Source organism: Adiantum capillus-veneris, chromosome 18 (assembly GCF_014529385.1).
Source record: "Adiantum capillus-veneris isolate H3 chromosome 18, ASM1452938v2, whole genome shotgun sequence".
NCBI classification, from domain to species: Eukaryota; Viridiplantae; Streptophyta; class Polypodiopsida; order Polypodiales; family Pteridaceae; genus Adiantum; species Adiantum capillus-veneris.
Genome location: NC_140948.1, coordinates 69,524,745 through 69,539,962, shown reverse-complemented (window position 1 = coordinate 69,539,962; position 15,218 = coordinate 69,524,745).

Sequence of the window (15,218 nt, the reverse complement as noted above, 5' to 3'; positions counted from 1 at the left end):
ATCACGAAGAAAACCGGGTAACACTAAAGCCAATCCAGGGCTACATGAGTCAACAGATTGATTTGAAGGACTTGGAACGGGATCACTGCCAGGAGACCGGGAGTTGAACCAAATAGACGTGTTAGACCAGCCGATTTTCAAAAATACACTAGATTGGGGGATCCCTATGACCACTTAGCAAGCTTTAAGGAAGTGCTAAGAGCTGAACACATATTTGATTTCCATACTCAATTCGAGGGGTTTGGAATGACATTAGAAGGAAAAGCATTAACATGGTTCCAAAACATTCCACCAAGGTCGATCATGGATTTAAATACATTAGCTCAAGGATTTGTTGCTGCTTATTCCAAAACAGGGATCAAACACAATACGATAGCTCAATCTACAGCTTTAAACAGAAACAAGGTGAGTCTGTTAGGGATTGTGCAACTCGAATGAAGCAATACATTGCAAGATGCCCAGAGCTAGAGATACCTGCTAAGGAACGACTAGTATCATTGTTTTTAGAGGGACTGCTAAACAAAGAACTTCATGCTATATTGTATAGAAAGAAGCATATAGCCCTAGAAGAGTGTGTGTCAAATGCTATTGATTTAGGAGACAATTGTGATATCTTCAACGAAGAAGATGTCTGTCTAAAAATAACCAAAGCAAGAAAAAAACATCCACTAAACCAACTCAAGTGGGAACGGCTACTGCAGCACCACTTTCAACCATAGAAGACATACTCAAGAGGATGAATGACATTATGAACAACATGCAAAAGGCACCTATGAGAGGACCAATACAAGGGATACCTTAACAGGGACAAAAAATTAGGCCGCAAAAATGGTGTGAAATCAAGGGTAAATGGACCAACCATGAGACCAATGAGTGCTATTATTGACCAAAGTATGATGGGAATATTTATTACGTACTAATGAGGCCACAACGACAACCTATGTACACATATCATCCTAACATGGCCCCAGCTCAAAGACCACTGATGCGTATGGAAAGACCTCAACCTATGTTGGGTCAACAACCTCCATATTCAGAACATAATGTAGTGCCTATAAAGTACATGTATCTAGAGGGAGTCATAGATAAACAAGCACTAGTGCCTGTTACACCCTATGCTGAGCCTAGTCCATCTACAATATTGGTAGAGGAGATTGGTACGATTCACATCCACCACCAATGGAAGAACCTGTGACTTATGCTACACCAAAGCTTGCACCAATGTACTATGTAGCTAATCAAGGTGTCAGACCTCCTATGGTAAGACCCATGATTAAGCCAAGAACTGGAAACTATCATAACTATGGTGCAGATGATCATTGGAAAAATGAATGTCCAGAGCCAGACGAAAACCTCAAGCCAGTTGAAGCCTATTGCATACAATGTTGCAAAAAGGGAGGACTGTTCCTGGAAGATTGTCCAAAAAATCCTTTAAACAAGGGTAAAGCAGTAGTGAACATAGTCCAAGGGATACCTAGTAGCTCATCTGAGAGTGAACCGATTGTTCCAATCAAGGTAATCACCAGAGCCCAAGCTAAGAAAAAGAAACATAACTCCGCTGCTGATGATTCAGAAAATACAAAAATTTCCTCTCAAAACACCAAACAAAGCAGAAACAAAAGGTATGAGATGAGGAAACAGAAACAAAAGACTGAAATTGAGGAGAAAGCAAAGAAGCTATTCCAAGAAAAGGTGAAAGAAACTGGAAGCGAAATCAAGGAAACCACCGTGAAATCTGGAGGATCAATTTTGGTTGACAAAATTTTTGAGGCTATTAATGCAGCCTTGGAAGCCTACCAAGTAGGACTTAAAGCAGGCCAAAACATGAAAATCAAATGAAAAAACTATCCTTCTCCAGACATGGAAGAAGCTAAGCTTGAAGCTTATCAAAAATTTGGTAAGAATCACGTAAGAGATGCTGGAAAAACAAAAACCCAAGCTCGAGAGTATGGCAAAACCTGAGGAGCTTGTAGTAAGAGAGAATAAGGAAAAATTCAAAGTGGTGGTAGAACCCCACCTTGAAGCAAAAGAGCCAGAACTTATAGTGCCGGACAACGAAGATGCCTTAGACGGAATTCCATTCGTAGAAGAAAACTGGCCATGACACTTATGGGAAAAATTTAGAGCGATCAATGATGGGAGCCTAACTCTGAAGTTAGCTCCTATAGAGGAAGGTTGGTTAGACAATCTACCTCCTGATATGGGGATTGTGGATCTAAAGCTTTGGGGATGTCTAAACCATTCACCTTGAAAACACTACCCTCTTACTTGAGAGATAAGGAGGACGAATCCATAGTGTGTAAAACCACTGAAGTAAAAAGAGTAGAACAAACCCTAGAAGTAGACAACATTCATTCAATCATGTTTGCACCGAACCAATGCACTCTTACTTTGGGAGATAACGAGGACAAATCCATAGTGTGTAAAACCACTCAAGTAAAAAGAGCAGAAGAAACCCTAGAAGTAGACAACATTCATTCAATCATGTCTGCACCCATCCAATGTACTCTTACTTTGGGAGAACTATTGAGAATCAGGCCATCTATGGAATGATCTACAGAAAACCCTAGAGAAGGTGGGAATAACGGGGCTAATTGCAAAAAATTTGGGAAAATTGAAACACAAAATGGGCAACAAAGAGATTCATTATGTTCCTATGAACAAAGTTGGAGAATACTACGAAGGGGAAGAAGGAAACACAACCCTTCTAGTGAAATATAATGACATACAAATCATGGAAATACTAGATAGTGGGGCAGGCATAGCCATAGCCATAAAAGTAGTATGGGAATCCTGGGGACAACCATCCATTAGACAAAATCAAATGAAATTGCAATTGGCTGATGGACACATTGAAAGACCATTAGGAATGCTTGAAAAAGCGATAGTTAATTCCTGTGGGATTGAATATCAACACACTTTTTCCAAAGAAGACGTTGGAAAGAAACTCAATTATGCAATCATATGGGAAGACCTTCCATGCAACAAGTACAACTCATTCAAGACTGGGGAAACAATTACCTGTACTTGAAGCAAGTGAGATCCATAACCAAGATTAATCTAAAAGGTCACACTTATAGAGATGTCATGAAAATGCCCATATAAGAGTTCGATTCAGTCTCTTCGGCCAAAACTAAGCTTCCCTCTTGGTTGAACATAGACACTCCTATTTGGATGTGTGGAGCTTCAGAGAACGGGAGCTTAAAACACAAAGAATGTATCTTAGAAAGGGATTGCACAGATGAAGCCTATGTACCTGAACCCTTTCCAGAGCATTTGTTTGAGCCATTTAAATGGACTCAAATTTTAGCGACAATGGATGTATGTGTGAATACATGTTTGCCTACTCAATTTTGCAACAAGGACGACTATGATATAATGTCCATAAAGATGATCTCAACCCTCCACATTGAAGACAAAAATCAAGAACCCAACGACTTAATGAAAGCTCAACAAGTGTTTTTAGACCTCTACTATGATGCAATAGATGAGTTAGAAGAACACTCAGCTAGCTCAGATGATTGGGGGTCGCAAAAAGAAGATGTGAGAGCTAAGATACTCATGAAAGGAGGGGAGGAAAAGTTTTTTGACTTTCCTAACCAAAAACCAAGAAGAGAAAAATGGTATAGATGAAAGAGAGACACCAGAGACGTGAAAGATAGACCTATTCCATCAGTCTCCAGTAGAACACAGTTCCTGATACAGATAGATGCACACAATTGTGTTAAGGATAAAATCACTGGCAGATATTCTTCAAACAAAAATCCAAAAATATCAAAAATGTCAAGAAAAACGAGGAAGGAAACTCAAGCAAAGCCAAGAAAACAAGACAAGGAATCAATGACACGAGTCGAACGGAAAAAGAAATATCAAGAGTTGAAAAAATCTCTAAAGGAGATATATACGACCGAAATGGAAACCACAAAAGAGAATGGTACAGATGTAATAATTGTTCCATCCCATTACAAGAAATATACTCTCCAAGATCGAAAAATCATAGTCAAACAACCTGTTAGAGAACTATGAAAACAGGGTGAGTCCTACAAAGGACCTGAAAACACAAAAAAGATAGATTTGTCTAAACCAGGAGAAGAGCCTAGACTAGCCTACATTGCAAATGACCTTACAAAAGAAGAAAAAGGGCTTTTTTTAATCTTACTAAAAGAATACCGAGATATCTTTGCTTGGTCTTACAAGGATCTCAAGGGTGTTGATCCATAAATTTGTCAGCATACCATACCCATGAGAGATGATGCAACACCAAGTAGACAAAGGCTATACTCATCCTCTCATTTTTCAACATCAATCGGTTTGGACCTCCACTTAGTTTCACCCAAGCTTCATCCTGGTCATGGATAGATCACCGAGATACAATGAAACATTTGCTAGGAAGATCAAGAAAGAGATTGAAAAGCTAAGAGAGGCTGAATTCATTTATGAAATTGAACACACAAATTTGGTATCTCCAATTGTGGTAGTACCCAAGAATAATGAAAAATTACGAATGTGTGTCAACCTCAAGAAAGTGAATGCAGCTACCATTAGAGACAACTTTCCTCTTCCAATCACTGAGCATGTTTTAGAACGAGTTGCAAGAAAAGAAGCTTGCAACTTCTTAGATGGCTTTTTGGGAGATACAATCAACTTTTGGTTGACCCAAAAGATCAGCATAAAACTGCTTTTGCAATGGAATGGGGTATTTTTGCCTATCGTGTTATGCCTTTTAGGTTAACTAATGCTCCTGCCACCTTTCAAAGATTGATGAGCCATGCTTTTAAAGAATATCTTAGGAATTCGTGGAAGTATATATGGATGATCTATGTGCACATTCATCAATCCGGGCTGATCATTTGAACACCTTAAAAAGGTATTTGAAAAATGTAGACTTTATAGGATTTGCTTAAATCCTGAAAAGTGCACATTCATGGGTAGACAAGGAAAAATTCTTGGACATATAGTGTCTAAAAATGGCATAGCTACTGACATGGATAAAAATGTAGACTTTATAGGATTTGCTTAAATCCTAAAAAGTACACATTCATGGGTAGACAAGGACAAATTCTTGGACATATAGTGTCTAAAAATGGCATAGCTACTGACATGGATAAAATTCATGTTATTGCTGATTTTCCTAGACCGACAATAGTCAAGGGGGTTCAAGCCTTCATGGGGCATTGTGGATATTACAAACGGTTCATTTATATGTACGCTATAATTGCAAAACCCCTGTATAGCATGAATACACGCTTTGAGTGGACTGATGAGTGTGAAGAATCCTTCATGACGCTTAAGCAAGCTCTCACTTTAGCTCAAATATTGAAAGCACCAGATTGGAATAATATACTCCACATACAAATAGATGCTTCCAATTTTGCCATCGGATGTATACTAGCTCAACCAGGAGACGAAAAAATTTATTTTCCTATTTCTTATGCTAGCCAACAGCTGAACATGGCGGAAAAGAATTATACCACCACAGAAAGGGAAGGACTAGGAATGACCTATGTAGTAAAGTATAGACATTACCTATTAGCAAACAAATTTGTGTTCTTTGTGGACCATCAAGCCTTATTATACTTGGTCAACAAGCCATGCAGCACAAGAAGAATAGTGAGATGGTTCATCATTCTTTTGGAATTTGATTTCACAATGGTTGTAAAAAAGGGCACTACACATCAAAGAGAAGATCATTTGTCTAGGATTGTTTCAGGGGAACCACCTAAAGGAGTAGACGATGATCTACACAATGCCTATCTGTTCTCCATGGAAATGATACCTCAATGGTCGAAAAATATGGTCTCAAGTGGATTCACAAATACCACTCCTATTAAAATCGGATTAATTGAGCAATCAACTATGTATCAGTTACTAGCTGGAAGGCTATACAAAAGAAACCAAGATGGAATATTGCCCTTATGCATTAATCTTGAGGAGAAAACCCAATACCTAAGTCAAGCACATATTACCATAGTAGGACATCACTTTACGGAAGACTATGCGACGAATCTAGAGACTTGGAGTATTTTGGCCAACTATGAGGAGTGATGTTTATTATTTTGTAAAGGATTGTCATGAATGTCAAACACAAACACCCATACCTCATGTAACATTGTTCCAAATTTCGTTTGTTCCTAAGTGGAGTAACTATCTAGTTACTTACTTATCAAGTCGAACAATTCTTGAGGATATGAGTAAACACCATCAAAGAGAAATTGAAACTGAAGCAAGAGATTATGCTCTTATAGGAAACCTATTGTATCAGAGAGGTAAGGACCAACATCTGCGTCTTTGTGCAAATGAAGACAAATTTATTCCAATTATAGAACAAGCACATGCTGGACTAGCTGGAGGTCACGTTTCTAGTAAAACAATTGCAAGAGCAATCTTAATGGCAGGCATATGGTGGCCAACACTTTTCGCAGATGCCAAGGAATACGTTCAAAGGTGTGATGCTTGTCAACGAGAAAAAATAACAACACGTGTAGATAGTATGCCTTAACCATAGCGGCCTCTCAGGTCAACCAAATCAGATGAGACTTGAATTGTAGCATGCCCCAACATAATAGAACACTTCTATGTCAACAGTTGACCATTTGGTAAGGGTCGAGGGGGTCCCAAGAAGAAAAGCTAGGTTTTTGACAAATGTCAGAATTGGATTCTGACTCCACAGACAGCTTCCATACGAGGTCTATACACAATTTATATGATTGGTTTCATAAAATCAATCAAGCCAACTCCTCGAAAAGCAGAAAACGGCTCGAAGACTACAAAGCGTCAAATTTGACATGCGAAGTCAAACTGACTCCAAATGGGCCAAAATTGGATGAGATACTTCAGGACTATGTAGTGGACAAGTCCATAACCTCGAAACTAACTTACCAACTCTACAAGCCATGTAGTCACAAAAATCGGTGATTTCAGAGTCGAAAGCACGAAGTGATGCCGACAACACACAACTTTACCAAATTCAATTTAAGACTTGTTTTAGGTGTATAGAATATGTTTAGGTACAAATTTTCAAGTTTTGGAAGAAAAAATTGAATGCAATAAGTAACTAATAACGATTATTTACTTTTGTAATATTTTGGCTTGAAAATGGTATATCACCTCACCTATCACTTGTACACACCTATTACATGCCCAATTTCAAGTATGAGCCAAAATGATCAATTATAACTTGAAAATTTACCAAAAGACGCAAATAAGTCCTTGCAAACCTTTCTAAGTTATGAGTCACATTTTTTGATGCAAATCACCTCATATCACATACATAGGGTCTACAGTATGCTTAGAATCAAGTTGCACCAAAAATTGTTCATTTTGATGGAAAAGTTAATAATCACAAGATGGGGAAAATTTGCAACTTTGCCATTATGGGACCAAATTAGATGATATCCTAAGCCCACTAGCCAGGTTTGAACAAATTTGAAGCTCAAAATCTCAAAATTCCTTTACATCTACTGTTTCAGAGACCTAAAGCCTAAATCTAGCACTGTTTCATCCTGTGCACTCAAATGAGCCCACACTTCACTCAAAGTATCTAATTGATATATACTTAAAGCCTATGGTGCCAAAGTTGTAAAAATTTGACAAAATTACTCAGCTGTAAATAATCGCGATTATTTACTTTTGTTGCATTTTTTGTTTGGACTTCATGATTTTGATCTTTACATGTTTTTATGCATCTATGTATGTTCAAAAATTGATTTGAAGCAAATTGGACTCAATTTGTCAGCAATTCAGACTGAAGGACATTTCAGGGCGGAATCTGTCAAATTTTCTAACTTTGACACTCTATTCACTTAGCAGGAGCCATGCAAGCTGCAGAGAAGGCCAAGAAGTGGGTCTCTCAAAAGGAGAAATTGCAAGAGCTACCACCATACCAACTGAACCCCTGTTCAGTAAAGACGGCCAAAGAGACCTACCTATCGAAAGAACAGTTGGAGAAGAACAACACCACGGTATTCATAGGCAGATTCAAAAGTGAAGAAGGACATCAGGTAGAACTATAACTTTTGCCAAAAGAGGTCTACGATGTCGTAGCAAAGCCAAAAACAAAAGAAGCTAATAGATCGCTTGGGCTCAGAGAGTTCTACGAACAAGAGCCATGTGGAGTGGATTTTCAGAAAGCTTATGAGCTCCTATCCACCATCAAGGAAGATGGAACATCCCAGATCTCTGACCAGCAAGGGAACAAGGTCGAAGTGGTAATTACAAAAGAGATCATGACCGAAGCTCTCAAATTGCTGACAGAAGAGATGACCATGAGAGCTAGAGATAGAAAAACAGCAGGCACTTTCACCAAAGACACTACTGCTGCAACATTTGCTGATCTCATCCAAAAACGGGTGGAAGAACCTGCAAGATTATATCATCAACACTTCCACTTTGTTGCGAAGAGACCGCCAAGGTACACAACACCTAATCATGCAGTTGTGACTACATTTACACAAAGTGTTAAAGTCGATAACTAGACAACCAATCGACCATGCACAGTATGTGTTATCCACACTTAAGGAAACAAAGAAAGGGAGCAAGATAACATATCTGGGAGCGCCCTGAGGTACTTACAAGAATTGCCTACCATGCTATTGGCATGGCAGACAACTTACCATTTGCCCCAAATCAGAACACATGGATCGTGTCTGCACAACCATCCCCTCGAGCCACAAGGTCCACCAAAAGAACTTACAAATCTGATGAAGACTTTGTCAAGATCTCTCTAGAAAGGAAGAGCAGTGAAAGCTCCGGTAATGAGGAAAGAAGAGCCCGCATCGAAGAGATGAAAAGGAAAGCAGTGGCAAAACATCAAGAGGAGCCTCAATAGAAGCAGGCAAGGTTTGAGAGAGAAAAGCACTAGATTATGAATGAAGTCGCCAAGCTCAAGGCAAGGAACCTGCAAAATGGGTACCTATACAAGTAAATGGACCAAGAACAAAGCACCCTGCAGGGAGGGAAGTAGAAGATCCAAAGGATCTATTGGAAAGAATGTATTAGGAGGTAGAGGCATTGAAGCTGTAAGAAGCTCAAGAAGTAGAAAGAAAAGCTAAATATGTGGTGGAGCAGCAAAAATAAGCAGAAGAAGCAACCACACAAGGAGAGACCCAGTATGAACAAAGTGATATGTCTTCCCGACCATCTTCACCTGCTACATAACAGCACGACCACCCCATGCCAAGCCCACCACCATCACCAACAGATAAAACCACATAAGGAGAGCCCACTAAAGAAAAAGATCATGAACAGAAAGAAGCAGAAGGATTTGCACAACATGCAACAACTCCTTCTGACCAAGTTGAAGCAAAAGAACCAGAGCCAGAAAGGGCAGCAAGTCTTGCACCAGAGGACTCAACACGATTTGAGCAAGCAAAGGAACAAGAAATAGAGGAAACCCCTTCTACCACCACCCAAAAAGAAACAGCTAAGGCATCCACGAAGCCTCAACAAGACAAACCAGAAGAGGCCCAAGCACAGCCTCAAGGGGAAGAACCAACTCGGTCACTACCACAAACAGCCACCACAACCCCACTAAAGGAGTCACAAGAGACTGCCTAAACGTCTAGGCAGCTTGCAAGAAATGAATACTGGCAGAACAATGATGAGGTGATTCTGCAAGTTAATAAATATGCAAAGAAAATGCAGGATATGATAGAAAAACTGCGATCAGCAGCACTTAGCCGCAACACAGAGGCTAAATAATTGGAGCTTGGTGATTGAGTCTCTCCAAGGAGAGTTAGAAGATAGATTGAATGTCATCACTGATCTGCAAACACAAGTCCAAGAATTAAAAGTTGAAGCTGAACAACACCAACTAGCAAGAGACAAGCAGCCATATGATCTTGGTGGTTTTCATGAAGATTTGTGGGTTAATTTATGTTTATGCTCTACCGATTGGAAATTCTTGTATTTTCACTATGATCTTGCAAGATGGTGCAATTTGTTTTTAAAATGGAATGCTCATAGTGGGAAACTGATTGGTTTTTCATTTAATCTTGGGGGCTACTAAAGTGCAAGTTGCAGATTTGAAGAGTACCAATTATCTGTTGTAGCAGGTTGCATGGTACAAGGTTTTGGTTTCTAGATTATGCTCAGTCAGAACAGTTTTTGGTTATGATTTCAATAAGATTACATGGCTAGCTTCCAGGTGACATCTTTGGATAATTGATAAAGTATCTTCACATCTTTTGAGCTGGTTCTGCTACCAGCACTTGAAGTAAAGGACTTGACGACCATTCCATGGGCAGACAGAGTAAGACATACTTGAGCTTGACAGGGTTCCCTAAAGCTATCTTGATGGTCAATCCGTGTGTATCATTAACTGGAACCTTGAGTCTGGCAGGGTTCACTAAACAGGTTTTCCATAATTGAGTGCTTTGGAGATACGACAGATACGGTTCAGATATTTTTGATCGACATACCTAATGATAAAGCTAGAAAATTGGTGATAGGATATAAGACTTGTATTTTTTTCTATATGTTTACGAGTTACATGAGTCTGATGATGGCAAAGAGCTTAAGGTACTTATAGCAGATGCAGATTGAAGTGCAATTGGCACAAACCGGAGGCTGTGCATGTTCAGAGGGGGTGGATGTCGTGAAGCTCCGCTCCCATGCTAAGAAATATACCAAGAAGATGCACATAAAGCTTAATTAAATCTTACCTGATTAATGATCAGTGTTCAAATCTTGCTAATGAGCTAGTTTTACGATTAATGTATGCCAGATGCGGCTTTAAAGGGCCAACAGATACATGAATGATGCTAAGAAAAGAGTATGATTGAAGTAAGCACAGTTATGAGTTTATGGTCTTGAGCTACAGTGCTTGAAATGCTCTACTGGCCTGTCTTTACAGCTCATAGATTGGAGCTACCGTGAGAAAGTTATGTCAGTTTGAAATTTGAGTTGATGCAGATTTGTACCGAATTGGGCAACTGCAGCTGAGGGGACATAAATGAAGTGAATGCATGGGGCTAAAGTGCTCATTTTGTGGATCACGTTGATCTTTTCAGATCAATGATCCGAGTTACGATTACCAAGATATTGCCATATAAAATTTCACAGGGGGCCAATTCCATACCAATCTCGTCGGCTCGGTTGGTGGGCCATCTGAATTTTTTTGACTTCAAACAAGTTTTAGAACGTCCTCTTGTGCAAGTGCATTGATAATTCTATATGCAAGAGGACTTGAACTCGGCACTACTTTAGTCAATATCTGTGTCATCATTGTGTATTGAAAATGCTTTAATTGAGATGGTGCCCTTACAAAAGCACATTAAGATCTTGATGAGATTTTATGCAAGATGCAATTTGGAGCGTGTTGATTGCAAGACATGCCCAACAAGCACTTAGTTGTTGTTAAAGTTATGGATTCTCACTAGACACAGTCACCTATGCTGGAATTTTAAAGGAATGTGGCATTATGGAAGACCTTCTCATCGGAAAATGAATTCATGAATATATTGTTAGTCAAGGACTGTTGGAGGAAAATGTTGTGCTAGGCACTGCTTTGCCCAATATGTATACCAATTATGGTGCACAATGTTGCTGCCCGAGAAGTTTGGGGCAATGGCCGCCCAAGGTAAGGTGAAATGACCGCCCTAATTGCATTGGTAAGGGGATTATAACTTGAGAAAAGTAGGAGAGACATGGAGGGAGAAAGTGAGTGGAGGTGCAAAGGCAGAGAAAAATACTCCCGCCAGCTAGCTCAGGACTCAAACGAGATTGCCAGTGAAAAGAAAGTTGATGAGAATGGCAAGGAGCCCCAGTTCGGTCCTTGTACCACCTGATATGGTGCACCTGCATCCATCGCTTGCCATGTCATAGGATTGTTCCCCATGCCATGTCAATTACGGTGCCATACTACCGTGGATGGGAAGAAAGAAAGGGATTTTTGGGAGGATTTGGTAGGTAGTGTTGGGGATTGCATGAGGGAAAAAGGGGTGAAAGGGAAAGAAAAACAAAGAATGGGAAGGAGTAACGAGGAGGAGCAAGGTCTCTCGTGCTTGCAAGGAAGGGAGATCTTCCGTTCTCTCTCTCTCTCTCTCTCTCTCTCTCTCTCTCTCTCTCTCTCTCTCTCTCTCTCTCTCTCTCTCTCTCTCTCTCTTTCTCGAAGCTAAGCAACTAGGTATGCAAGAGAGTTGAAGAAGAGTTTGAATGGAGCTCGGTCGAAGCAAATGGAAGGAACTCGGTAAACAAGTTGAAGGGAGCTTGGTAAGCAAGGGCTCAAGAAACTCTGTCGACCAAGGCAAGCAAAGGGTTAGTTGTTTCATAAGCAAGGATTTTTTGACCTAGTGAAAGGGGAGAAGGCACAACAAAAAGTGTGCAGGAGCAAGCTAGAAGCTCTTGTTCTCTCTTTTGAGCTGCCTCAAGAAGTATATCTCTCTCGACCTAGGAGATAAAGTAGGGAAACCCTCTTTCTCTCTCTTGAACTGGGAAAAATAAAGCACCGAGGACATATAAAGCATGACTGCAATCAAACCAAAACAGTTAAATAAGAAGGTTGAAGATTTTTTTTGGCAATTAAGGCAGTGCAAAGCACACAGAGCAGGAAGCTGCAGAACATTTGACAATAATTGAAGCGTGAAGATTGAGGCAGTGCGAAGATTTAAAGTTTGCAGAGTCCAAGGGGTAGTTGAGAAAAAGGGATAGTTGAGGCAGTGCGAAGATTTAAAGTTTGCAGAGTCCAAGGGATAGTCGAGCAAAAGGCCAAAATTTCCATCGTCGTCATCAGTCCGAAGATTTATTAATCATCTTATTAAGCCTTGGTGTCATTAACGGCCCGGTTAATCCTGTAAAACAAGAGCTTAAACTCCTACTTATCAAATGATCCAAGTGACGGTGTTGCTAACAGCCGGCCTTGGACCAATTAAAATGTACTCAGAGCTTGACTCAATTAATTGAAGTTTACGGTGATTTCCAAAGCCATTACACCTGTTGTTCTTGTTTTCTCTCACAGCCTGAGGCCCGATGCCATCTCCGCTCATGTTTCGAACACATATCCCTCTACAGCGGTTGACAAGGCATTTGTTGTCATTAGAAGGGGTTTTGAGTCTAGTAGCTCCCATCATTTGGAGAGGAGTAATTAGCAAGAAACTTTTGAAGGTTTCCCTCTAGGGAAAAATGGTCGGTTTCTCACTATATTTCCCACAAACAAGCTATGAAAAATTAAGGGAAACCTAGTCAAAGTGCATAGTGAAGGTGGGAATAAAAATCCCTCCTGGGAATATTTTCCCTTCTTCGTGAGATAAAAAATCAGTGTTTTCCCCACAATTTCTTATGATCAAGAGGGATTTCAATTTCAAAATTCTACCACCAATGTTGAAGTTGCAGACCTTTTGTCTAGAGTCAATACAAAAAATCTACATAGGTAGCTTGTAATAGATTCAACCACTAAATACACACTTTGCAATCCTCAACAAAGGATAATCAACACAAGGCTCTGTCATTTTCCTTAAAAACTCCTTCCTTGCATCCTCATCAACACTATAATTGTTGTGTTCTATTGACTAGACAAGGCATCATCTCATGTAAAATTTTATACACATATCACAAGGAATCACATCAGATCATAAGTACACTAAGAGTGAGACATGATTGAAAGGACAACATAGCACTAGATGATAATAGACCACTCTCCATTAGTCTGGACATGTAGATGAAGATACTACCAGAACTTTCCATCACTCTATTTGAGGCTGAGTGATAATTAATACTTTTTAAAAAACTTAAAACAGAAGGGATTAAGATTTCTTTCAAAGACTGTTAATAAAAATAAACTGACCTCGCCACACGATGTTGATAAAGAGTAGATCACCATGGCTTCCTCGCTATGCAAAACCTATCATGCTGCTTGGGCCCTTTAGGGAGGAGCACCTGCACTTATAAAAACATCAAAATCAAGTAGTGCTAGATACACCTTTGTATTTTTAATTTGCCTTCTCAATAGCTAGAACATACAGTCAACACACAAATTTGACACGTGATGTTTGTATGAGTATACTGCAATACTATTAGATAAGCAACATCCTCACATGCGTCGCAAAAAGAAGCGACACTCAGAGTAACGCACTTCTACAAGTCAATAAAGGCAAAATCAATATGAGCCTAGGCTCAAGCTGTTGACAATACAACTTACAACACTATTAATTGGACGCATGAGTGTGAATTGGAGTGAATTAGATCATTTGCAAAATGAGCAGAGCAACCTAAGTTGCTAACTCTCCCTCTCTCTCTCTCTCTCTCTCTCTCTCTCTCTCTCTCTCTCTCTCTCTCTCTCTCTCTCTCTCTCTCTCTCTCTCATGTGCCCGCCTCTGAGGAGGAGGTGAACATACCTCATGATTATTTGACACCCCCTCTGTCATGTGGGATCTACGATCCCTATTGATTGGGGATGAAGGGATCGGTTTTGCAACGGCCGGTGGCGGGTTAATCCACAAGTGATCACAATTAAAGTGAACTCCACATAAACTTCACATAAACTTGATGTGAACATCAAGTGACCGTCTAATTGATCCCCGTGTGAATCCCTCAAGTTGTGATCTCTAATGGAATTGGCCTATTAACTTTGAGAGTAGCGGAAATTAGAGAAGTACATTTATATATGAAATTACTTTGTGAGCATAGCGGATGAACTTAATTTATGGTAGCAACATAAACACAACATTTAGTTAACTTGGCATGAACAATAATTTTGCAAGGGAGCGAATTTAGAGAACATGACAGCAGTTGAGGACCGGATTTATGTGGAGCCGGTCCCCCCCCAATAGGCATTTGTATTATAGTTTCTCCCATCAAGAGAGAATTGTTACAATACAATCTCTGTGTTCCTTGTGACCTAGGTGATGTCATGAAGATAGAAAGATTCATGCATCATGAGTGTAACATGAACTTTGTGGAAAGCATTAACTATCCCAAGACCTCAAACACCTTCGAAGGTGCAGAGAGCTAGTAGGGAATGAGGGTAGGGAAGAGGAAGAAGAAACATCTCAAAGGAGAAAGAATTAGTTCCTTAGTTATCATCACTCTTCTTGCTAGCATACATAATAGCATAGTAATGAAGATGGAGAAGATGGAAAGCTTAAGCATTAAAGCATGGCTCTTGGTTGGATTTACATTCCATAGCCACGAGTGCTGGTGTAGGCTCTCCACCTCTCTACTTTCTTGAAAAAGGAGAGGGAGCTCTTGCACTTTGCACTTCAGACGATGAGAGTGTGTGGGAG